The following is a 24,127-nucleotide window of genomic DNA, read 5'->3' as shown; positions in this document are numbered from 1 at the left end:
TCCAGCACCTCTCCAAGTCCACCTCCAGCACCTCTCCAAGTCTACATCCAGCGCCTCTCCAAGTCTACCTCCAGCGCCTCTCCAAGTCTACCTCCAGCGCCTCTCCAAGTCTACCTCCAGCACCTCTCCAAGTCTACGTCCACTACCTCTCCAAGTCTACCTCCAGCGCCTCTCCAAGTCTACCTCAAGCACCTCTCCAAGTCTACCTCCACCACCTCTCCAAGTCTACCTCCACCACCTCTCCAAGTCTACATCCAGCACCTCTCCAAGTCCACCTCAACCACCTCTCCAAGTCTACATCCACCACCTCTTCAAGTCTACCTCCAGCACCTCTCCAAGTCTACCTCCAGCGCCTCTCCAAGTCTACCTCCAGTGCCTCTCCAAGTCTACCTCCAGCACCTCTCCAAGTCTACGTCCACCACCTCTCCAAGTCTACCTCCACCACCTCTCCAAGTCTACCTCCACCACCTCTCCAAGTCTACCTCCAGCACCTCTCCAAGTCTACCTCTAGCGCCTCTCCAAGTCTACCTCCAGCACCTCTCCAAGTCTACCTCCAGCACCTCTCCAAGTCTACCTCCAGCACCTCTCCAAGTCTACCTCCACCACCTCTCCAAGTCTACCTCCACCACCTCTCCATGTCTCCCTCCACCACCTCTCCAAGTCTACCTCCACCACCCCTCCAAGCCTACCTCCAGCGCCTCTTCAAGTCTACCTCCAGCACCTCTCCAAGTCTACCTCCAGCACCTCTCCAAGTCTCCCTCCACCGCCTCTCCAAGTCTACCTCCAGCACCTCTGCAAGTCCACCTCCACCACCTCTCCAAGTCTACATCCACCACCTCTTCAAGTCTACCTCCAGCACCTCTCCAAGTCTACCTCCAGCACCTTTCCAAGTCTACCTCCAGCACCTCTCCAAGTCTACCTCCAGCACCTCTCCAAGTCTACGTCCACCACCTCTCCAAGTCTACCTCCAGCACCTCTCCAAGTCTACCTCCACCACCTCTCCAAGTCTACCTCCAGCACCTCTCCAAGTCTACCTCTAGCGCCTCTCCAAGTCTACCTCCAGCACCTCTCCAAGTCTACCTCCAGCACCTCTCCAAGTCTACCTCCAGCACCTCTCCAAGTCTACCTCCAGCACCTCTCCAAGTCTACCTCCACCACCTCTCCATGTCTCCCTCCACCACCTCTCCAAGTCTACCTCCACCACCCCTCCAAGCCTACCTCCAGCGCCTCTCCAAGTCTACCTCCAGCACCTCTCCAAGTCTACCTCCAGCGCCTCTCCAAGTCTACCTCCAGCACCTCTCCAAGTCTACCTCCAGCACCTCTCCAAGTCTACCTCCACTACCTCTCCAAGTCTACCTCCACCACCTCTCCAAGTCTACCTCCACCACCTCTCCAAGTCTACATCCAGCACCTCTCCAAGTCTACCTCCACCACCTCTCCAAGTCTACCTCCACCACCTCTCCAAGTCTACCTCCACCACCTCTCCAAGTCTACATCCAGCACCTCTCCAAGTCTACCTCCACTAACTCTCCAAGTCAACATCCACCACCTCTCCAAGTCTACCTCCAGCACCTCTCCAAGTCTACCTCCAGCACCTCTCCAAGTCTACCTCCAGCACCTCTCCAAGTCTACCTCCAGCACCTCTCCAAGTCTACCTCCACCACCTCTCCAAGTCTACCTTCACCACCTCTCCAAGTCTACCTCCACCACCTCTCCAAGTCTACCTCCACCACCTCTCCTTGTCTACCTCCACCACTTCCCCAAGTCTACCTCCACCACCTCTCCAAGCCTACCTCCAGCGCCTCTCCAAGTCTACCTCCAGCACCTCTCCAAGTCTACCTCCAGCACCTCTCCAAGTCTACCTCCACTACCTCTCCAAGTCTACCTCCACCACCTCTCCAAGTCTACATCCAGCACCTCTCCAAGTCTACCACCACCACCTCTCCAAGTCTACCACCACCACCTCTTCAAGTCTACCTCCAGCACCTCTCCAAGTCTACCTCCAGCACCTCTCCAAGTCTACCTCCAGCGCCTCTCCAAGTCTACCTCCAGCACCTCTCCAAGTCTACGTCCACCACCTCTCCAAGTCTACCTCCAGCACCTCTCCAAGTCTACCTCCACCACCTCTCCAAGTCTACCTCCAGCACCTCTCCAAGTCTACCTCTAGCGCCTCTCCAAGTCTACCCCCAGCACCTCTCCAAGTCTACGTCCACCACCTCTCCAAGTCTACCTCCACTACCTCTCCAAGTCTACCTCCAGCACCTCTCCAAGTCTACCTCCACCACCTCTCCAAGTCTACCTCCACCACCTCTCCAAGTCTACCTCAAGCACCTCTCCAAGTCTACCTCCAGCACCTCTCCAAGTCTACCTCCAGCACCTCTCCAAGTCTACATCCAGCACCTCTCCAAGTCCACCTCCAGCACCTCTCCAAGTCTACATCCAGCGCCTCTCCAAGTCTACCTCCAGCGCCTCTCCAAGTCTACCTCCAGCGCCTCTCCAAGTCTACCTCCAGCACCTCTCCAAGTCTACGTCCACTACCTCTCCAAGTCTACCTCCAGCGCCTCTCCAAGTCTACCTCAAGCACCTCTCCAAGTCTACCTCCAGCACCTCTCCAAGTCTACCTCCACCACCTCTCCAAGTCTACATCCAGCACCTCTCCAAGTCCACCTCAACCACCTCTCCAAGTCTACATCCACCACCTCTCCAAGTCTACCTCTAGCGCCTCTCCAAGTCTACCTCCAGCACCTCTCCAAGTCTACCTCCAGCACCTCTCCAAGTCTACCTCCACCACCTCTCCAAGTCTACCTCCACCACCTCTCCATGTCTCCCTCCACCACCTCTCCAAGTCTACCTCCACCACCCCTCCAAGCCTACCTCCAGCGCCTCTCCAAGTCTACCTCCAGCACCTCTCCAAGTCTACCTCCAGCACCTCTCCAAGTCTCCCTCCACCGCCTCTCCAAGTCTACCTCCAGCACCTCTCCAAGTCCACCTCCACCACCTCTCCAAGTCTACATCCACCACCTCTTCAAGTCTACCTCCAGCACCTCTCCAAGTCTACCTCCAGCACCTTTCCAAGTCTACCTCCAGCGCCTCTCCAAGTCTACCTCCAGCACCTCTCCAAGTCTACGTCCACCACCTCTCCAAGTCTACGTCCACCACCTCTCCAAGTCTACCTCCAGCACCTCTCCAAGTCTACCTCCACCACCTCTCCAAGTCTACCTCCAGCACCTCTCCAAGTCTACCTCTAGCGCCTCTCCAAGTCTACCTCCAGCACCTCTCCAAGTCTACCTCCAGCACCTCTCCAAGTCTACCTCCAGCACCTCTCCAAGTCTACCTCCACCACCTCTCCAAGTCTAACTCCACCACCTCTCCATGTCTCCCTCCACCACCTCTCCAAGTCTACCTCCACCACCCCTCCAAGCCTACCTCCAGCGCCTCTCCAAGTCTACCTCCAGCACCTCTCCAAGTCTACCTCCAGCACCTCTCCAAGTCTACCTCTAGCGCCTCTCCAAGTCTACCTCCAGCACCTCTCCAAGTCTACCTCCACCGCCCCTCTAAGCCTACCTCCAGCGCCTCTCCAAGTCTACCTCCAGCACCTCTCCAAGTCTACCTCCAGCACCTCTCCAAGTCTACCTCCACTACCTCTCCAAGTCTACCTCCACCACCTCTCCAAGTCTACATCCACCACCTCTTCAAGTCTACCTCCAGCACCTCTCCAAGTCTACCTCCAGCACCTTTCCAAGTCTACCTCCAGCGCCTCTCCAAGTCTACCTCCAGCACCTCTCCAAGTCTACGTCCACCACCTCTCCAAGTCTACCTCCAGCACCTCTCCAAGTCTACCTCCACCACCTCTCCAAGTCTACCTCCAGCGCCTCTCCAAGTCTACCTCTAGCGCCTCTCCAAGTCTACCTCCAGCACCTCTCCAAGTCTACCTCCAGCACCTCTCCAAGTCTACCTCCAGCACCTCTCCAAGTCTACCTCCACCACCTCTCCAAGTCTACCTCCACCACCTCTCCAAGTCTACCTCCACCACCTCTCCATGTCTCCCTCCACCACCTCTCCAAGTCTACCTCCACCACCCCTCCAAGCCTACCTCCAGCGCCTCTCCAAGTCTACCTCCAGCACCTCTCCAAGTCTACCTCCAGCGCCTCTCCAAGTCTACCTCCAGCACCTCTCCAAGTCTACCTCCAGCACCTCTCCAAGTCTACCTCCACTACCTCTCCAAGTCTACCTCCACCACCTCTCCAAGTCTACATCCAGCACCTCTCCAAGTCTACCTCCACCACCTCTCCAAGTCTACCTCCACCACCTCTCCAAGTCTACCTCCACCACCTCTCCAAGTCTACATCCAGCACCTCTCCAAGTCTACCTCCACTAACTCTCCAAGTCAACATCCACCACCTCTCCAAGTCTACCTCCAGCACCTCTCCAAGTCTACCTCCAGCACCTCTCCAAGTCTACCTCCAGCACCTCTCCAAGTCTACCTCCACCACCTCTCCAAGTCTACCTTCACCACCTCTCCAAGTCTACCTCCACCACCTCTCCAAGTCTACCTCCACCACTTCTCCAAGTCTACCTCCACCACCTCTCCAAGCCTACCTCCAGCGCCTCTCCAAGTCTACCTCCAGCACCTCTCCAAGTCTACCTCCAGCACCTCTCCAAGTCTACCTCCACTACCTCTCCAAGTCTACCTCCACCACCTCTCCAAGTCTACATCCAGCACCTCTCCAAGTCTACCACCACCACCTCTCCAAGTCTACCACCACCACCTCTTCAAGTCTACCTCCATCACCTCTCCAAGTCTACCTCCAGCACCTCTCCAAGTCTACCTCCAATGCCTCTCCAAGTCTACCTCCAGCACCTCTCCAAGTCTACGTCCACCGCCTCTCCAAGTCTACCTCCAGCACCTCTCCAAGTCTACCTCCACCACCTCTCCAAGTCTACCTCCAGCACCTCTCCAAGTCTACCTCTAGCGCCTCTCCAAGTCTACCCCCAGCACCTCTCCAAGTCTACGTCCACCACCTCTCCAAGTCTACCTCCACTACCTCTCCAAGTCTACCTCCAGCACCTCTCCAAGTCTACCTCCACCACCTCTCCAAGTCTACCTCCACCACCTCTCCAAGTCTACCTCAAGCACCTCTCCAAGTCTACCTCCAGCACCTCTCCAAGTCTACATCCAGCACCTCTCCAAGTCCACCTCCAGCACCTCTCCAAGTCTACATCCAGCGCCTCTCCAAGTCTACCTCCAGCGCCTCTCCAAGTCTACCTCCAGCGCCTCTCCAAGTCTACCTCCAGCACCTCTCCAAGTCTACGTCCACTACCTCTCCAAGTCTACCTCCAGCGCCTCTCCAAGTCTACCTCAAGCACCTCTCCAAGTCTACCTCCAGCACCTCTCCAAGTCTACCTCCACCACCTCTCCAAGTCTACATCCAGCACCTCTCCAAGTCCACCTCAACCACCTCTCCAAGTCTACATCCACCACCTCTTCAAGTCTACCTCCAGCACCTCTCCAAGTCTACCTCCAGCACCTCTCCAAGTCTACCTCCAGCGCCTCTCCAAGTCTACCTCCAGCACCTCTCCAAGTCTACGTCCACCACCTCTCCAAGTCTACCTCCAGCACCTCTCCAAGTCTACCTCCACCACCTCTCCAAGTCTACCTCCAGCACCTCTCCAAGTCTACCTCTAGCGCCTCTCCAAGTCTACCTCCAGCACCTCTCCAAGTCTACCTCCAGCACCTCTCCAAGTCTACCTCCAGCACCTCTCCAAGTCTACCTCCACCACCTCTCCAAGTCTACCTCCACCACCTCTCCATGTCTCCCTCCACCACCTCTCCAAGTCTACCTCCACCACCCCTCCAAGCCTACCTCCAGCGCCTCTCCAAGTCTACCTCCAGCACCTCTCCAAGTCTACCTCCAGCACCTCTTCAAGTCTCCCTCCACCGCCTCGCCAAGTCTACCTCCAGCACCTCTCCAAGTCCACCTCCACCACCTCTCCAAGTCTACATCCACCACCTCTTCAAGTCTACCTCCAGCACCTCTCCAAGTCTACCTCCAGCACCTTTCCAAGTCTACCTCCAGCGCCTCTCCAAGTCTACCTCCAGCACCTCTCCAAGTCTACGTCCACCACCTCTCCAAGTCTACCTCCAGCACCTCTCCAAGTCTACCTCCACCACCTCTCCAAGTCTACCTCCAGCACCTCTCCAAGTCTACATCTAGCGCCTCTCCAAGTCTACCTCCAGCACCTCTCCAAGTCTACCTCCAGCACCTCTCCAAGTCTACCTCCAGCACCTCTCCAAGTCTACCTCCACCACCTCTCCAAGTCTACCTCCACCACCTCTCCATGTCTCCCTCCACCACCTCTCCAAGTCTACCTCCACCACCCCTCCAAGCCTACCTCCAGCGCCTCTCCAAGTCTACCTCCAGCACCTCTCCAAGTCTACCTCCAGCACCTCTCCAAGTCTACCTCTAGCGCCTCTCCAAGTCTACCTCCAGCACCTCTCCAAGTCTACCTCCATCACCTCTCCAAGTCTACCTCCACCACCTCTCCAAGTCTACATCCAGCACCTCTCCAAGTCCACCTCAACCACCTCTCCAAGTCTACATCCACCACCTCTTCAAGTCTACCTCCAGCACCTCTCCAAGTCTACCTCCAGCACCTCTCCAAGTCTACCTCCAGCGCCTCTCCAAGTCTACCTCCAGCACCTCTCCAAGTCTACGTCCACCACCTCTCCAAGTCTACGTCCACCACCTCTCCAAGTCTACCTCCAGCACCTCTCCAAGTCTACCTCCACCACCTCTCCAAGTCTACCTCCAGCACCTCTCCAAGTCTACCTCTAGCGCCTCTCCAAGTCTACCTCCAGCACCTCTCCAAGTCTACCTCCAGCACCTCTCCAAGTCTACCTCCAGCACCTCTCCAAGTCTACCTCCACCACCTCTCCAAGTCTACCTCCACCACCTCTCCATGTCTCCCTCCACCACCTCTCCAAGTCTACCTCCACCACCCCTCCAAGCCTACCTCCAGCGCCTCTCCAAGTCTACCTCCAGCACCTCTCCAAGTCTACCTCCAGCACCTCTCCAAGTCTCCCTCCACCGCCTCGCCAAGTCTACCTCCAGCACCTCTCCAAGTCCACCTCCACCACGTCTCCAAGTCTACATCCACCACCTCTTCAAGTCTACCTCCAGCACCTCTCCAAGTCTACCTCCAGCACCTTTCCAAGTCTACCTCCAGCGCCTCTCCAAGTCTACCTCCAGCACCTCTCCAAGTCTACGTCCACCACCTCTCCAAGTCTACCTCCAGCACCTCTCCAAGTCTACCTCCACCACCTCTCCAAGTCTACCTCCAGCACCTCTCCAAGTCTACCTCTAGCGCCTCTCCAAGTCTACCTCCAGCACCTCTCCAAGTCTACCTCTAGCGCCTCTCCAAGTCTACCTCCAGCACCTCTCCAAGTCTACCTCCAGCACCTCTCCAAGTCTACCTCCACCACCTCTCCAAGTCTACCTCCACCACCTCTCCATGTCTCCCTCCACCACCTCTCCAAGTCTACCTCCACCACCCCTCCAAGCCTACCTCCAGCGCCTCTCCAAGTCTACCTCCAGCACCTCTCCAAGTCTACCTCCAGCACCTCTCCAAGTCTACCTCTAGCGCCTCTCCAAGTCTACCTCCAGCACCTCTCCAAGTCTACCTCCACCGCCCCTCTAAACCTACCTCCAGCGCCTCTCCAAGTCTACCTCCAGCACCTCTCCAAGTCTACCTCCAGCACCTCTCCAAGTCTACCTCCACTACCTTTCCAAGTCTACCTCCACCACCTCTCCAAGTCTACCTCCACCACCTCTCCAAGTCTACATCCAGCACCTCTCCAAGTCTACCTCTAGCGCCTCTCCAAGTCTACCTCTAGCGCCTCTCCAAGTCTACCTTCACTCATTCCCCTCATCCTTTCTCCATCCCTCTTGTGCTACTCGCCCATCCCTTCCTTGTATATCGGCACACCTCCTCTCTCATTCTGAGGCCACCCAACCTCCCTCCCCACCCTTCCCATCCTCTGTTCCCTTCCAGCCTCCTCCTTACATCCTCTGTTTTTTGTCTCCAGCTCACCGACTCATTCTGCCTCCTTCTCTCTCGGTCTTCCTCCCACGTTACCTCCATCCTTTCATCCTGCCTCAATCCTTCCTCTTTTTTACCTCTCCCATCCCACCCCCAATAAGCCCTAGCCATGCTCCCCCCCCCCCCCGGACCCCCTCTTTCTGCCTTTACGCTGCCTCTCTTTTTCTTTTACATTCTGCCTCATTCCTTCGTCTTATTCACCATTCTCCCTAAAACGGTCCTCTTTCTGCCTCCGTCTCTTCTGTCTCCACCTCTGCCCTTATCCTACATCAGTCCTTCCTTTATGTTTTCTGTCTTCTCCCACTTCTCTATGTGCACCTGTCCCTTCGACTGTATCATGTCCTTCTTATTCTCTCCACCCTTTCAGCCACTGCCCCTCCCCCCGCACGCTGCCTCGCTCCATCTCTTTTCGTCTCTCGTTATGCCTCATCTCCCGCGATCTCTCTCTCTCTCTCCCGCCCCTCTCACTCGTCGCCGTGTCTCTTCCTCTCCCCGCTACTCGCTGCCTCTCTCGCTTTCTCCCTTCTTTCTCCACATCTCCCCTCTCGCTCCGCCCTGGTCTCGTTTCCCTCGCCTCTCCCGCCTCATTCCTCCGTCCCCCTTCTTGTTCCGTTCCCTCTGTCTCTGCTACAGTCCTTTCGTTTCCCATGCTCTCGTCCTCGTCTCGTCTTCACCCGTTTCTCCCTCACCGCCCTTTCCCACTGAACGCTCACCTCTCCCTCCTTTTCTCTCTTCCCCTTCTTCGCTTCTCACTCACTCTTTGTTATTCCTCGCCAATCTCCCCGTTTTGGCGATTGTTCTCGTCTCTCCCTTCTCATTCTTAAGACATCTCTCCCCCTCAATCTGCATCAGTCACTCTCCCATTCCATCCCTTCTTTCTCATTCCGTGCCTTTCTCTCCATCGTCCGCCCTCGTTATTCCCCACACACGTCGCTCCCTAACTGGTGCTCACTCCTCACCCGTCCTCATCCCTCATCCATCGCTCCCTCGCCCATTCAGCGCTCCCTCACCAGCTTCACCCCTCACCCATCCCTCCGGGAGGGGTGAGGGAGGGACCCTCCCTCACTCCTCCTCATCCCTCATCCATCGCTACCTCACCCATTCAGCGCCCCCTCACCCTAACTCATCCATCGCTCCCACACCCATCCTCATCCCTCACTCATCCCTCCCTCACCCAAACTCATCCCGCATCCATCCTCACCCCTCACACATTGGTCCCTCACCCAGCCTCATCCTAACTCATCCCTCATCCACCGTTCTCTCACCCATCCCCATCCCTCACTCATCCCTCACTCAACCCTCATTTATCGCTCCCTCACCCAGCCTCATGCCTCATCCTAACTCATCCCTCGCCCTAACTCATCCCTCATCCATCTCTCACTCACCCATCATCAATCCCTTGCTCACTCACCCATCATCATCCCTCACACATTGCTCCTTCACCCAGGCTCATCCCTCGCCCTAACTCATCCCTCATCCATCTCTCACTCATCCATCGCTCACACATTGCTCCTTCACCCAGGCTCATCCCTCGCCCTAACTCATCCCTCATCCAACTCTCACTCACCCATCATCATCCATCGCTCACTCACCCATCATCATCCCTCACACATTGCTCCTTCACCCAGGCTCATCCCTCGCCCTAACTCATCCCTCATCCATCTCTCACTCACCCATCATCATCCCTCATCCATCGCTCACTCACCCATTATAATCCCTCACACATCGCTGCTTCACCCCGGCTCATCCCTCGCCCTAACTCATCCCTCATCCATCTCTCACTCACCCATCATCATCCCTCATCCATCGCTCACTCACCCATCATCATCCCTCACACATCGCTCCTTCACCCAGGCTCATCTCTCACCCATCCTCATCCCTCACCCTCACTTGTCCCTCGTTACCTCGTCTCCACTTTATTTCTTCACCCATCTCTCCCTACTTCGTCATTCCACACCCATCTCTCCTCCTCAGTATCTCCCCTCATAATTCCTCAGCCACCGCACCCCCAACCTCCATCCACTCCTCCTTTCCTCGGCCATCTCCTTCCACTTCCCTCCAGTGCGCCTCCCCACTATTCATGCATCCCTCCCTCACCCTCATTGCATCCCCATTTCCCCTCGTACTTCCTTCCTTCCTCATCCTGTCTTCCTCTCCCCCACCTTCCCTAGACTGCCCCTCCCCATCCCATCACCCCTCACCCCCCAGCTATCCCCCCGCCCTTACTTTCCCACTCCTCATTCGTCCCTCCCTCATTCGCCCTATTTCCTCGCTCCTATTCCGTCTGTGCCTTTTCTCCATCTCCCATCCTACATCATCTCTCATCAGCCCTCTCACCCTGTCGCTGAACCTTCCTCCCATTCCGCGCCCATCTCTCCTTCAACCTCTTCCTTCCTTCCTTCCATGCTTTACTCCATCCCTCGCTTCCTGCACCCCCCACCACACACACATATACACACAAACACACATACACACACGCACACACACACACATACACTTTACAGTGCCTGCTGCCAGAGCCTGGCAGCCTCGTGTCCGGAGCCCTCGCCGGCTCCATCCGTCCGGCAGCCCCTCCCTGCCTGCCCGGCACCCACCCCACCCCAGCCGTCTTTCTTGCTGTAATCCCCTCTTACTCCGGGGCCAGGCGTGGGGGGGGCGCTAATCCTCGACACGTTTATAAGAAAGCGCAGCGCCGGGGAGGCGCAGAGCGCAGCCTCACCTTGTCGCAGCCGCAGCCGGCGGGGGCGCCTCAGCCCCGGGCATCCCGGAGCCCCGGCATCCTTGGCGCAGCGGGACCGGCGAGGCCTCCTGGTCCGAGCGGGCTCTCTCCTCTCTCGCCTCCTCCGGCCTCAGGAAGGTGCAGCCGCGGCTCCCCTCGCTCTCTCCACCATGCTCCCCTGCTGAGAGGCAGGGAGCTGTTTTGTCATCACCCTGGGAGGGGGGTGGGATGGGAGGGGGGCGTTAAAGGCAGAGAGCTTGTTTCCAAGTCAACAGAAGGTGGGGGGCTGGGGGGGAGAGCTGTCTTTCTCCTGAAAGGAGGACCACACTCCGCACAGCCCAGCTGCCTCTGTGCAAGGTGTCTGGGAAGCAAGTGTGGCGCCGGGCCTCCCCATTGGACGCTCTGGAAGATGCTCTGTGGACTGACAAGGGCGCTGGCCAATGACGGGGCTGGGAATGGACGCCTGGTGGGAAGGGAGGACCGGCGGTGTGAGATCCATGGCTCACTGCAGCAGCCTCCCTCTGCCATCCCTTGCACCCATGGCACGCGTGTGAGTGCCTACCATGCCAACCAGGCACACGCCTGGCATGACACGGATCTTGAATGGTAATTGGTGCCAGGAGTTTTGACGTCACACATGTCCTGGCATTTGATGTGAGCTCTTCCTTTATTTGTGCTGATGGAATATTCCTGGACCATTGGATGGGAAAATGCATCCCAGCATCTGGCGGTGAAAGAAGCTGTGAAATACATGATGTTATTGATGGGGGAATATGGCTGCGATTAATGGGTACAACAGTGATGGGGAAATGTCTCGCTATTTTATGGTGTACAAAGATGTGATGGGTGGAATTCTTGAATTAATCTCAGCTACTGATTATCACTGGGGAGCGGGGGGGGGGTGGGGGGGGGGGGCTCTTGCCAGTCCATTGTTATTATGCACAAAAGGCCACCTCAGTTTGGACCCAGCCATATGCAGATCAGCTTTGATCCTGGTCCAGTGGGAACAGTCCAGGCGCAATTGCCAGGCCAAGTCCTCTCTGAACTGGAACACAAGCAGCCCAGGACTGGTTTAGGGCGACACACTAGAGTATACAAATGAATCTCAGTTCAAGCCTTCCATCATCAGTTTTTTATATACTTTGATATTTTATGGGGTGTGTTTCCTGATATGTGATGGTGAAATACGTCTTGAGATGTTTCTGGGACATATTTCCTGATGTCTGGTGGTGAGGTCTATCTGGATATTTAATAGGAACATATTCTCTGATGTCCAGTGGTGAAATGTACCTGCATTTGTTGTATTTTTTCTGAGTCCTGGGGTATGTAGTGCAGTGCCGGCTTGCACAGGTAACGCTGTGGGGCGGTGGGCAGGGGCGGGCCTGTTAGGGGGCTAGTGGAGTGTGACATATGACGGGAAAGTGGAGAGTAAGGAAATAAATAAATAAAAACACTTACTTTGCGCTCGCAGCATCGCCAACACGGCGATGCTGCGAGCTCAAAGTAAGTGCTTTTATTTATTTCCTTACTCTCCACTTTCCCGTCGTATTTCACACTCTACTACCCCCCACCTAGCCCCGCCCTTGCCCCACCTCACCGCCCCACAGCGTTACCTGTGCAAGCCGCCACTGTAGTGTAAATTAGGCAGGCTCCCCAAGAGCGTGCTTGTTTACTGCACGTGTACCAGGGGCTCTGGCATCAACTAGTGTTGCAGGGTTTCTTCCAGAGCCCACTCCAATAAACCTTATTGACTGTAGAGGGCCAGTATTTATGTGAACCTGAGCCACTAACAGGGCACTAGGGCCAATCACACAATGAGTCAAGGTGAATGTTGTCATCCCTTCACTGAGTCACCGTAAGCTGCATCTTCCCAGGCATTCCCCACACTGGCACAAAGGGGCTACACCTCCCTGTCACAACAACGTGTATCCCAGTGGAGGCTATGATGACTTCCTGAGCAGGGTCCCTGCAGTTTTCAGAGGGCTATCAGGGCTGGCAAGAAGGAGCGGCCACAGGGATGTGCATCACAGGGGACATGGTTTAGTCACCCCTAGCAGGGCTGTACTATCAAGTTAGGTTGACTTGCCCTGGCCACCAAGCCTGCTTTGGTCAATCCTTTGTTCTCAAATAAAGCAAGACACAATATACACATCAATTGGCGCAACCCTTGTGGATGGGCTATAGTCCGAGTCACTGGAATTATGCGGCAGGAGAGGGCCAAATTATATGGCAGGGTTAAGTAAATTAAGATGCAAGAAAAGGCAAATTATGCAGCATAATGCAGCACATTTTATAGTTTTATTACTTCATGATTTCATCATTTTAAAACTTGGCAACACTGCCTGGGCATTGGTTGCACCTCATTAGTACCAGTTTAATACCCAAATATAGCAAAGCTACAGGAAGGTCACCTATCCACCTTTGTAAAGGGCTTTACATTGCACAACACTTGTCGCTGCATTTTTAGTAACTTTTGAACTGTTTGAGGCTAGAACCCCATTTTTTTTTAAGAATCTGCAGACTATGCGCCAGATGATGGATTATGTGGCAAATGCGGCAAATCTATAGTTATACAAAAACTGCCGCACAATATCATAATTCCAGTGGCCCTGGCTATAGTGCTTCGGGAGCAGGAGGAGCTGGATGTCCATTGTGCTGTCCTATCTCTCTCCTTTACTCAGCACGTTGATTCTCAAACCTGTACCACAGAGCGGGAGCCCAGAACAGTCCTGCCATTCTCCATCACATAGGAGGAAGGGAAGGACCACAAGCATGGAGCCCTTCATTGCCCCAGCCTCCAGCCTCCCTGTCCCAGGTGAAGGAGCGGTAGATGTCCTCCACTCTGGGTCAGGGATGCTTTGATCATCCACCTTGTACCCTGCCAGCGACCCCCACAGAAAACAAGGTCAGCTCTCAGTTTGTCCCATCGGCGGCGACTGTACGTCTGTTTGCGCATCACATGGTCCCTCATCCCTGCACTGGTATTTGATGGAGAAGGTCTTCTGATGTTCGATGGCTGACCTGTCATGCTGCCCCTACTGTCTTATAAGCAGCAATGTATTCATATTTTGGCAGGCCTTACTGCCAGCCTTCTGTAATAATAATAATAATAATAATAATAATAATAATAATAATAATAATAATAATATAATACAATACTACAATACGGATATAATAACAAGAATGAGTATAATAATTACAATAATAATGATAATAATAATAATATTAATGGTGATATAATAATAATACTTTATATTATAATAATATAATAATAATAATAATGGTGACGGTGAAGATGAGGATGATGGAGACTCTATTTCCAAGACTAAATCTTATAAAAATTCCTGTGTTAAAATATTAGCATCATTTCAACAGACAAGACGCACACCTGCTTAATCCAAGAGGCATTTAAATCTTCACATTCAAAAGATGAAACTCACATTCATCATCAAAGAGACGGAACACTGTCTCGATATTAACCCTAACGCCAATATGTCCACAAGCAGAGATTGTAAAAACTTCTCAGAAGATTCTTTGATATAATTAACTGGTCGGGCCAGAAAAACACGTCTTCTGTGTCAGCTTGATAGACTTTATAGAGTATGCCGTGGCAGCCTAGTGCCCAGACATGCTCGCCTGCTCGGGCCTGCACTAGTAGGATACAGGAGCAACAGAGGAGAGAGAGGCAAACTATCTCATAAAACATCCGAAGCTGCGCCTTTTACGCAGACTTCGACCCACAGCAGAGGTCGACAATCCCTGTTTTAAACTGACGGAAAAGAAGTGTAAACGCACAACGGCAGAAAGATTCCCTCCCAGTCACTTAAGGAAACAGGCACAAGGAAGAAGCAGTATTTTGTTCCGGATACACGGCAAGGGTGCTGGTAAAAGCCAGTTCCGCACAACAAGTCCCTGCTGCTGAAATAAGATATGTCTTCTGTGGAGTGAAGAGAGGGTGAGATGAGCAGTGCTTACTTTAGGCCGGAGTTTGCCGGTGCTCGGCACGGCACCCTATTCTAAACACCTGCACCTATTTATTCACCACCACATAGTGGCGCTGCGTCTCTAATTTTTAGTAGAATTCCTCAGTGACGTTTTAATACACTTTAAGCAAGCACTGGCATTTGGCAGCAGTGGCCAGTTGCAGTGGACTCCCAAGAAATACTTTGGGCCCTGGCGCTTCGTTTTTAGGTTTCGCTGGAGGGCGGAGCTCTTAGCTCCGCCTCCAGAGAAATCTCTTGATTCTAGTAAGGAAAATGGAAAACGCCCCCCTGTCCCATTGGCTAGCTCCATAAATGGAGGCTAGCCATTGGAACAGACATCTGTCCGTCAAGGCCGGACCAGATTCGGGGGCGTTCCCGAGATTTTTTCCCAGGGCGGAGTTACGTTTTTTCCCGTTCCCTCCCCTTTCACTGTAAGTCTGTCCATTCCCGCCCCCTCCGTGTGCCTTTCCGCCCCCCCTCGCTGTCCTGTGCACGTTTCCCGCCGTCCGTGTCCTCTCCCGCCCCCTCCCGCCGTCCGTGTCCTCTCCCGCCCCCTCCCGCCGTCCGTGTCCTCTCCCGCCCCCTCCCGCCGTCCGTGTCCACTCCCGCCCCCTCCCGCCGTCCGTGTCCTCTCCCGCCCCATCCCGCCGTCCGTGTCCACTCCCGCCCCCTCCCGCCGTCCGTGTCCACTCCCGCCCCCTCCCGCCGTCCGTGTCCACTCCCGCCCCCTCCCGCCCCCTCCCGCCGTCCGGGAGAGCATACGCCAGTGAGAGGACACCGTCGGTTGAGTCGGAGGACTCCCGAAAGGAATCCATCGAAAACTGGTGAGTGAGACAGCATTTGTGTAGGCGGGGTGAGAGGACCTTTGGCAGTACAAGTTGTTGAACTCACGGAGGTTGAGGTTCAAATATTCACGGAGATATCCTCTAAAAATGTCCATAGACGCAGGACACGAGCGAGAGGCAGCCGCAGACGAGCTGTTCAGTAATTTACCAAAAGTCGGCAGTAACGGTACTGATACAAGAACATTGGAATCTAATACGGACAATGATGTCAAATTTCTTTTAAAAGATCTTGAAAAAAAGATGAAAAGTGAAGTAACGAAGTGGTGGGAGCACAAGTCTTTAACAAAATATGTGGAGGTCGGTAGAGCACCGCGAGGGCTCAGAATACTCCTCAACCAATCTTTGACAACCCCAATCCCCATCTGCTTAGGGAATGCGGTGAGAGTAAGAAGCCAATAGCCGTCCGTTCCACAGGTTCCTCAGGTTCGAGGGTAAATGCTTGTTTTTCTTCCAGATCATGAGGCATATTAGCGCTCGTCCCCAACTCTGCACTCCAGGGTTTAGCTATCCGTTAACACCATTCGGCTTCACTCCTTGTTCTTAGCTCTGTCATTCTGTTTTTTCCCCCTTTAAGCTTATTTGACAACACAGCGTATTTTAATGAACATGAAGTAAGGCTGCAAACTTTACGAAGACAGCCTAAAACATTTTCAAATTTATGTACCTAGAAATCAAAACACACTGTAAGACTGTGAGACTGTAAGAACAACAACCACGAAATTCTCACTTAAGGACAAGGCAGCACTATCGGTGTTTAACGATCCCTGAAGGTTTAGAAGCAGTTTCTGTGCCGGATTTGTTACTGGTGAGAAGGCTACTGGAGAGACCAGATCCTCCCCGACTGGAACTGTTAACTCTTTCATTAGCGTGAGGCAACTTAATGGTACCCTAACTGGCGCTAGAGTGACATTGAACATAATCTCACGGTGGCTCTGTTATTAATTGTGTAAACCAACACCTCTTTTCACAAGGTTCCTGCTTTGAGAAGTCACTTTTCCCAGCTCTTTGCGGGCGTGTGCAGCGTCCGCCGGTGGGTGCGCTTGTACTCCCCTACAGGACCCAGGCTGGCTGGCGGGAGACTTTCTTAATGAGACCAAATAAGGCCTGGAATAAAACCAGCCCCTTTGAAAATATTCCAGTCCCAGCCCATGTGGACTGGGTGGAGGAAAACAAAAGCAAAGGTTGCATGTCTCGTGCATCCCGTAGATTCTTTACTTCTGCTTGCTTTTTTTTTATTGTAGTGAAATTTGGTTTATCCAGTTAGTTACTGGGTGTTTTAAAAGTTATGCTTGCATCTCTCCGCTTTTGCTCCTAGGAATCTCATGGATGTTCCAATTTAAGAGGCACTGACGCACACCAGAGAGCCTCCTTCAAATACCATGAACATGACCAGGCTGGCTTTTTTTTTTTTTAAGTAGAATTACTTCCTGTTTGAACAAGTCGGTGCCAGTAGTGCTGCGAACAATTTTCACTGTGGGGGTGCTGCAATGCACATCATATGACCAGGGGCGCAACTAGACCAGAACTTAAGGGTGGGGGGGGAGGGTGTTAAGTCTCCCAGCCAGGGCTGGTCCTAGCACTGGTCGCGCCTGGTGCACCAGTCTTTTTTGGAGCCCCTTCCCCATTACCTCCGGAAAAGTTAGAGCTATTAGCAATGTAAATGACAATGCCATTTATTTATCTGTTTTCAAAACCAACACATAAATACAAATTTTGTCATTTACAATGCCAATAGCTCAAACTTTTCCAAAGGCGAAACCTTTGCATTGTAAATGCTTGTTTGGCTTTCTCACCACATCATCCAGGCTCCCCTTTTTGTATTTATTCAATTCCTTCCGTTGGTACTTCCTTATCATCCCTTCATCCTGTTCTACTATGTTTTCCTGTGATGAAACCCGCGAGTGCCCCAATCTTCTTCTATTCATCACTGCGCCCCTTCCTCAACTTGTCAGCCACTTCGGAAACAGGAATCCTGCTGAGAAAAGGGGTGGTCTTCTGTGCGAGGGCTACCCATTTCCCATTCCCTGCAGCAACGCCCTAATCGCTCATAGAGCAGGTGTTATTACAATTCTGTGATGAACTGGCAGATCAGCAAGAGGCGGTTTAATGTATCTATTAGAATCGAAACTAATAGGTCGGACTAAAAGGCAGTGCCTACCACCCAAAACGAGTAGGTTGGAAGGTATGGATGTAGAGAGGGCGGGTAGCTCGGGATCTGCATGATGATCAAACATCTGTAGTAGGGATCAACTTTTTTTAGGTTGAGGATTGAGGCATATGAAAAAGCTAGCAGTTTTAAATGAGGGGCGTTTATGCACTTGAGCAGCGTGTCTTTGGTTTGTCTTTTGCTTTTGATTTGCTCATTCACTTTGTGAGTGAAGAGAACACTTAGTTTTTATTGGACTGGCTGAAAATAAAATTCAACAACAATGGTATGTAAAACTGCTTTTGCAGCCCCAAATAACCTTCTTCAATTGGCAGTAATGGTCTTCTGGTATCCCACAAAAAAGTTGGCCAAGCACTTAGCCAGGGCGGGTCCCAGTCCGGCCCTACTTGCCACCATATCAAACTTATTCCTGTTGTATTGAGTTAATGCTATGCTACTCGCCAACATTTGCAATACAAGCACTCTTAGTGGGAGCAATCCTCCTCTTCAGACCTAGAAAATATTTTATTTGAACCCACAAGTGGGTGGTGGATAAGCCCTTATCTTAGTAGCACCTTGAAGGCTCTTTTTTGGTTTACATAAGGTCTGGCTAGCTGCGCTATCAAAACCTTAATATACATGTAGATTAGTGTAACCCTTGGCATCCAGTACTGCTCTCAAACACACAATTGCACTCTGAGGTCTAAAGAGCATGATGGGATGGAAGGGGGGCTTAGACTGGAAAACAGCACACTTTCTCGTGATCGGCATCCTCCCTCTGTGCTGTTGTCAGAAAAAGCAAGCACCATAAATCATTAGCAATTAAAATGCTTGCAGTTCAGTTATAGTTCTGTAATAGATTTAAGGTGGTTATGATTTTAAAATTCCTCCAGAATAAATTATGGGATTTGTGGTCTTTCTAAGACTGGTTGAACAGGTATGCAGGCTGATATGGATTTTTAACAGTCTCTCAGGGTAACCCAACTATGTTGAACACCCAGAGGCATGTGCTTACCCGAGAGCAGTTATTGACTCTTATGCCATGTGCACAGCAGTCCATAACTGCTGCAGGCACTCGGTGCAGCTGGCCTCGCGGCTCTGCTTGATATAATGGTGCCAGGTCTAGACTCTGTATGCATTCCTGGCAACAGTATTGGGGTGCCTTCTAGCATTATAGTGGCCCTACCTCATTGTAATGAGCATTACAGGGAACAGTCTGTCAAAATAGTGGCTCCTGTGACACACATTGTGGGTGTCCCTAACATAACCGCAGCTGTCCATTCTCGCCTTTGGGATCTTATAAGTATTTAGTTATGCAGCACAATATCCTTGGTGCAACAACATCAACTGTTGCATGGCTAAGCACTTATAAGGTTCCAAAGGCGAGACCTATTGGCTATGCCAATGCTTGTTTACAAATGAAGTACTGGTGAGAGGCTGGCTTTGGAGCCAGGGGTCGGAGTTTTAACGCTGGGTTCAGTGCTTGAGGCAGCAATCCTGTGTTTGTACAGACCACGAACGCCCTAGATTTCAAACCGGAAGCAGGTGTGGGATACATGCGTGCAGCCAGTGTGAGGATATGCACAGTGTCATGCACACATGGGTAGCTGGACTCAGCGTCGGATTGTAATGTGGGCATTCGGGCAATGCCCGAGGGGCCGGTGTCCGAATTCCTGCTGTGGGCTGCTTTTTTGAGCAGTCTGGGGGACCGATTTGGTAGGTGTCTCTATTGTTCAAATAGCCTGCGGCCCAGTGGGTGTCTGAGTGACCTTTCTTGGTGCAGATGGGCGTTCATTACCTCTTGTTTAGCAACACGCAGAGGTGTCATTCCCTTTGTCTAGCTGGCCGGGCGATTAACGTGTGCACAGGGGCCCGAGTAGAAGTGGCTTCACTTGTTTCCAGGTGTGTTTCAGCAGTGTAAACTAACGTGTGCATCATTTAAAGCCCCCTGTTTCTTTTTATAACATTATGCCGAAGCAGTCAGTTGAGGAATGTCATTATGCAAACGTGGGCCGATTTTTTTTTGTTGCGTGCCCGGGCCGATTTTCATTCCCAATCCAACCCTGGCAGCCTGGACTCCACTAATGACTTATCTCGGACACACCCTGGGCTCTGTATCCCGTAATTCACACATTCATGTTCGGTGGAAGTCATCTCCCGTTCCACATGTTCTGCCGCTGGATTCGATATTTCTGTAAATTTCTTCTCTGACATTGGAGCCCTGTCTGTGCTGTAACCTACACTTTAAATAAAAGAAATGCAAGCACACACTTTCACGTCAGGTGTTTGAATCACAGCAGGTGTCATTCAACCATTCATGCATCTGATGTAAATACCCCGTGGAGGGAGTCGTGATACAATCCAGTTATAGTGTTCTGAAATGGCAAAGCTGCAGGAGCTAGAACTCTGTCCAAACAAGTCATTCTTCTTTTGCTCCCAGAAGCATCATACTTTATTCATTCAGTGATTTAACGTGTTTGTGTAACTCCCCACGCACCACTTAGGTTGCCTATGACGTCATAGCATTGTACATGGATAAGTGTCAACAACAAGGGTGATTTGCCAGGAGAGTTCCAAGGGGCCTCGGAGACAACAGGAGTACAGCCAAAGTTGGTAGAATCTTAAGGTGAAAAACATCACAGTGTAGATCTGTACACAAATGCAATATTACGTTGTCACGACTCAGCCGCCCTCTTCGACAAGCACAGTTTGGGTGAGAAGTGGCATTATGGGGCAACCATACACAAAATCAGTGCTTACGTTGTAAAAAAAGAATAAGTGTGAGGGCTCTGGTCAGGAGGCAACTGCAGCTGGCACCACACATTGCCCCTGCTATGCGGCCAGTGATAGTAACAACACAATTATTAATCCTCACACTGTTTCAAATGTGACAATTTGGACTATTTCTGGCCCCCAAAGCTATAAGAATGGCTTGGGCGGCACATAATAGTCATTTTTAATGCATATTGAATTAATAATTAACTGTTGTTGTGGTCATCTCTAAATTAGCCAGACAGCACCACCTTGTGGCAGACTGTCAAGAGCCTGTGTTGACAATTAAGTGCCAGTAACGATCACCGGAAACCACCAGCTCAAATTAAGCACTGCATAAAATATAAACGTAAAAGCCATCCAGGGGGCTCTGGGTGGCTTCCATTTTAGGTACTTGGCATTTCGTATGAAACACATCAATCCATCTCAACACTGTATTTTGCCTGTACAAATGCTTGTCTTATGGCATAGTTTTCACTACTTGGCTTAGTAAATATAGATTACTACCCACGTTGAACTAGTGAATTATATTCCATTTGACCCTTCAGGGTAAATTATTACAGCTTTCAATTAGTAAAACGCCATCTAAATGGACTTGGAATGACTAAAGGCAGCCCCTGACACATTTAGTCCCCAGAGTTGTATATCTTAGTCCATACATGAGCAAGGTTTAGAAAAAGAAAAGGTGGCAGGGTAGTGGACAAGGTTCTGTCAGTAGCCCCAGACCAGTAGGAACCAGGGGCCAGAGGTGGAAGGAGGCTGTATCACGATGTACAGTACATTGGGTTATGCACTGTGTGACGTCACAGCAGTTGCGAATGTATTTTTTTGCCTTGTACAGCGCAGAGCCCTAACCCTTAACAAATACTACAGTGCTGTGTGCTCACTACGCCACTGGAGTCAAGCTATCCTGGCTGATGACGGCTAAAAGCCAGAAACCGGTCCTAGGATGCTTGATTCCGGTCCAGGGAAGACATGGCCTGGCAGTTCGGGCTGTACTGTTCCCATGAGGCACAGGGTCAAGACTGATTTGCATATGGCCTGGTCTGAACTGGGGTGGCGTGGTGAGCAAAATAACGATGGATTAAACCCAGATCTGTGACTGGGGGTGAATGTTTTGCCAATGTGCAACATTCCGTCCAACATCTTGTGTATTTTGCTGTCCTTCGTCCAGGTCATCAATGACAATGTGTGCCAGGAGATAAGACGTTGATAGCATTTTATGCGTGGGCACAGCAATATTTCTTGAAATACCATAATAATGACATGTAGGGCTTCGATCCACCCTCATCAAATGTGATACCTATGCCACTATGCTGAGGACTGTGTATTATTGGGATCCAAAATGCAGCTTCTCTAAAGCTCATGGTGGCACTTGTTTTGTCCTGAGGCTTCTCCAGCGAGTAACTCGAGAGCTGCTGGTAGCTCTCCAGGTACCTGTAAGTGGCTCTCCTGTGTGCAGCCCACTGTACCAAATGAAAAGCTTTTGTTTGGATGAATTAACATATGTATACCACATTTGTAAAGGGAGTATTTAAGATGAGATAGCTGATGTTTGGGTAATCATGGTTGAACTTCCAAAGTATATTTAAAGATGGAAGTTGAGTGATAAATCATGTGGCGTGGTGGAGGCTTATTACTTGTATTATACTTGCAGAGAAAGTGCTTTGACACCTCGTCAGGAGTAGTAAGCGCCATATAAATGCAATTACAATACAATTACAATAACCTTAGTGCCGGGGGCACTGCAGCTAGAGCAGTGTTTACCCATGTAGAGGCATTCCAAGTGGATAAAACCTCTTTTGCATTACTTCTGGCAACCCTGCCTGATGCACCGAGGTGAATACTGCTGATTGTTTTACACCAGGGATGTGAGGCACTAACGTAATCTTGTCTGATGTGGTCACTCTACTCCACAAATTATATTAGTAGCCCAGCATGATTTTCATTGAACATCAGTAACTCTTGTTACAGGCAAGATTGGAAACTCCTGGCTCCGGATAAATGGTGGCAACATCTGGAGGCAGCAGCGCGCAGCCTTGTCAGTTGCCAAGGGCTTTGGGAAAAGCACCATTGGTACCCAGAGAGCAGCATTTTTAAGAGGCTTGTTTGTCATTGGTTTGGGCGTGGCAGGCTATTGACGTCAGCATGTGACTGGTACTCTGCCAACTGTAAATTAGATTGAAGGCCATTGTTTTTTTTTTTTTAATAAACTCTCTCGATGGTAAAATCTACTAATATTACATATGTACCTTGTCAACAAATCCAGAGAGCATATTTCCATAAAATGCAAACCAGAAGATGTAATATGATACTTTGATTCATACGCACAGAAAATAATACAATAATGCAGTAGAATGAAGGCATACACATTCAAAAAGTTAAAATGACATTGGTAATTAAATGGGTTACAATACACAAAGTGAGGGGAGGAAACCCAATAGATGTTAATAACAGTTTTTAAAAGCTGGCCCATATGTCTTCATAACCACCTCCCTCATTTTGGTGTGAACATAGGTTTTTTCCACAGTTCAGTATAGACACATTTCTGCAATACAGTCATCAATATTAGCTGTACTTTTCCAGTTGCTGAAAATCTATAGCTTCTGCCAAAAGACTGGTAAAAAACGTTATTATGGAAAAAAATTATTACATTAAAAAGTTAATTAAAACAATTTATTAAAGCATATTCCAACCAGTAGTAGTTAATGATATTTATTTCGATTATACACAATAATCATAAAAGATAAAAATCATGTGTTAAAAACAAGAAGATAGAAGAAGCACAATGTTACTTATTATAAAATAGCACAAAAGACATTTACAAACTTTTTTAGGGACATACCTATTCAAATCATCCAATTTTGGTTTTATATTCCAACCAATCAATGGCGGTACACAAATGGCGCAACTCCTCGCTGGAAGTGAAAGGGAACAGAGTCTCTCCTACACCTGATCACAAGTCAGTTAATCACTCCCATTTCCTCTCCTACACTTTAACCCGGTCTCGTCATGTCTGTAGGAATGTCTTCTACGATTCCTATAAGTTTTTAATTGGACAATCTAAGCACCTCACCTCAGAGCCTGCCATCTGCACTTCTAACATAGGACACTGTCTAATCAGCCGCACCAGCTTTCTTGCCCTCCAACCAATGGTAACAACTGCTAGTGGAACCAAAGAAATGTATGTCTAGTATCTTTCTTTAGAGTCTTATCCATATGATGTACATCAGGCTTCTCCAACGAGTAGCTCTCCAGCTACCTGTGAGTAGCCCTCCTCTGTGCAGGCAAGCCTACTCCATTAGAAACCTTTGCTGGGTTAAATGAATACACTTGTATGAAAACTGAGAGTGTTTATTTGAAAATATGTTTATTTTCAGAACGCATAAGCTGGTATTCGAAGAAAAATGGCTGAATTCCCAAAGTATATTTAAATCTGATATTTGAATGATAAACCATGTGGCATTGGGGAGACTTTCTACACCTGTTATCACCAGTGGTGGCTGGCATGTACTGAAAGTGGTGGGATGGGGGACACAAAAAAAAAATACATTTACCTTTC

General features: G+C 50.8%; 2 protein-coding genes across 3 annotated transcripts in view; one reads left to right on the top strand and one right to left on the bottom strand.

Annotated features, from left to right (window-relative positions):
* Positions 1-10,934, bottom strand: part of GNAZ (G protein subunit alpha z) — a 303,422-nt gene extending 292,488 nt beyond the window's left edge. Inside the window, exon 1 of the mRNA XM_078667754.1 lies at positions 10,820-10,934. The gene's annotated coding sequence lies outside the window, so the exon portion shown is untranslated. The remainder of the gene's footprint in view (positions 1-10,819) is intronic.
* RSPH14 (radial spoke head 14 homolog) overlaps positions 1-24,127 on the top strand; it is a 551,562-nt gene that overhangs the window by 398,629 nt on the left and 128,806 nt on the right. The gene's annotated exons all lie outside the window — the stretch shown is intronic.

This window comes from Lissotriton helveticus, chromosome 11 (assembly GCF_964261635.1).
Source record: "Lissotriton helveticus chromosome 11, aLisHel1.1, whole genome shotgun sequence".
In the NCBI taxonomy this organism is placed as follows: domain Eukaryota; kingdom Metazoa; phylum Chordata; class Amphibia; order Caudata; family Salamandridae; genus Lissotriton; species Lissotriton helveticus.
This window is presented reverse-complemented; position numbering and strand designations above follow the sequence as displayed.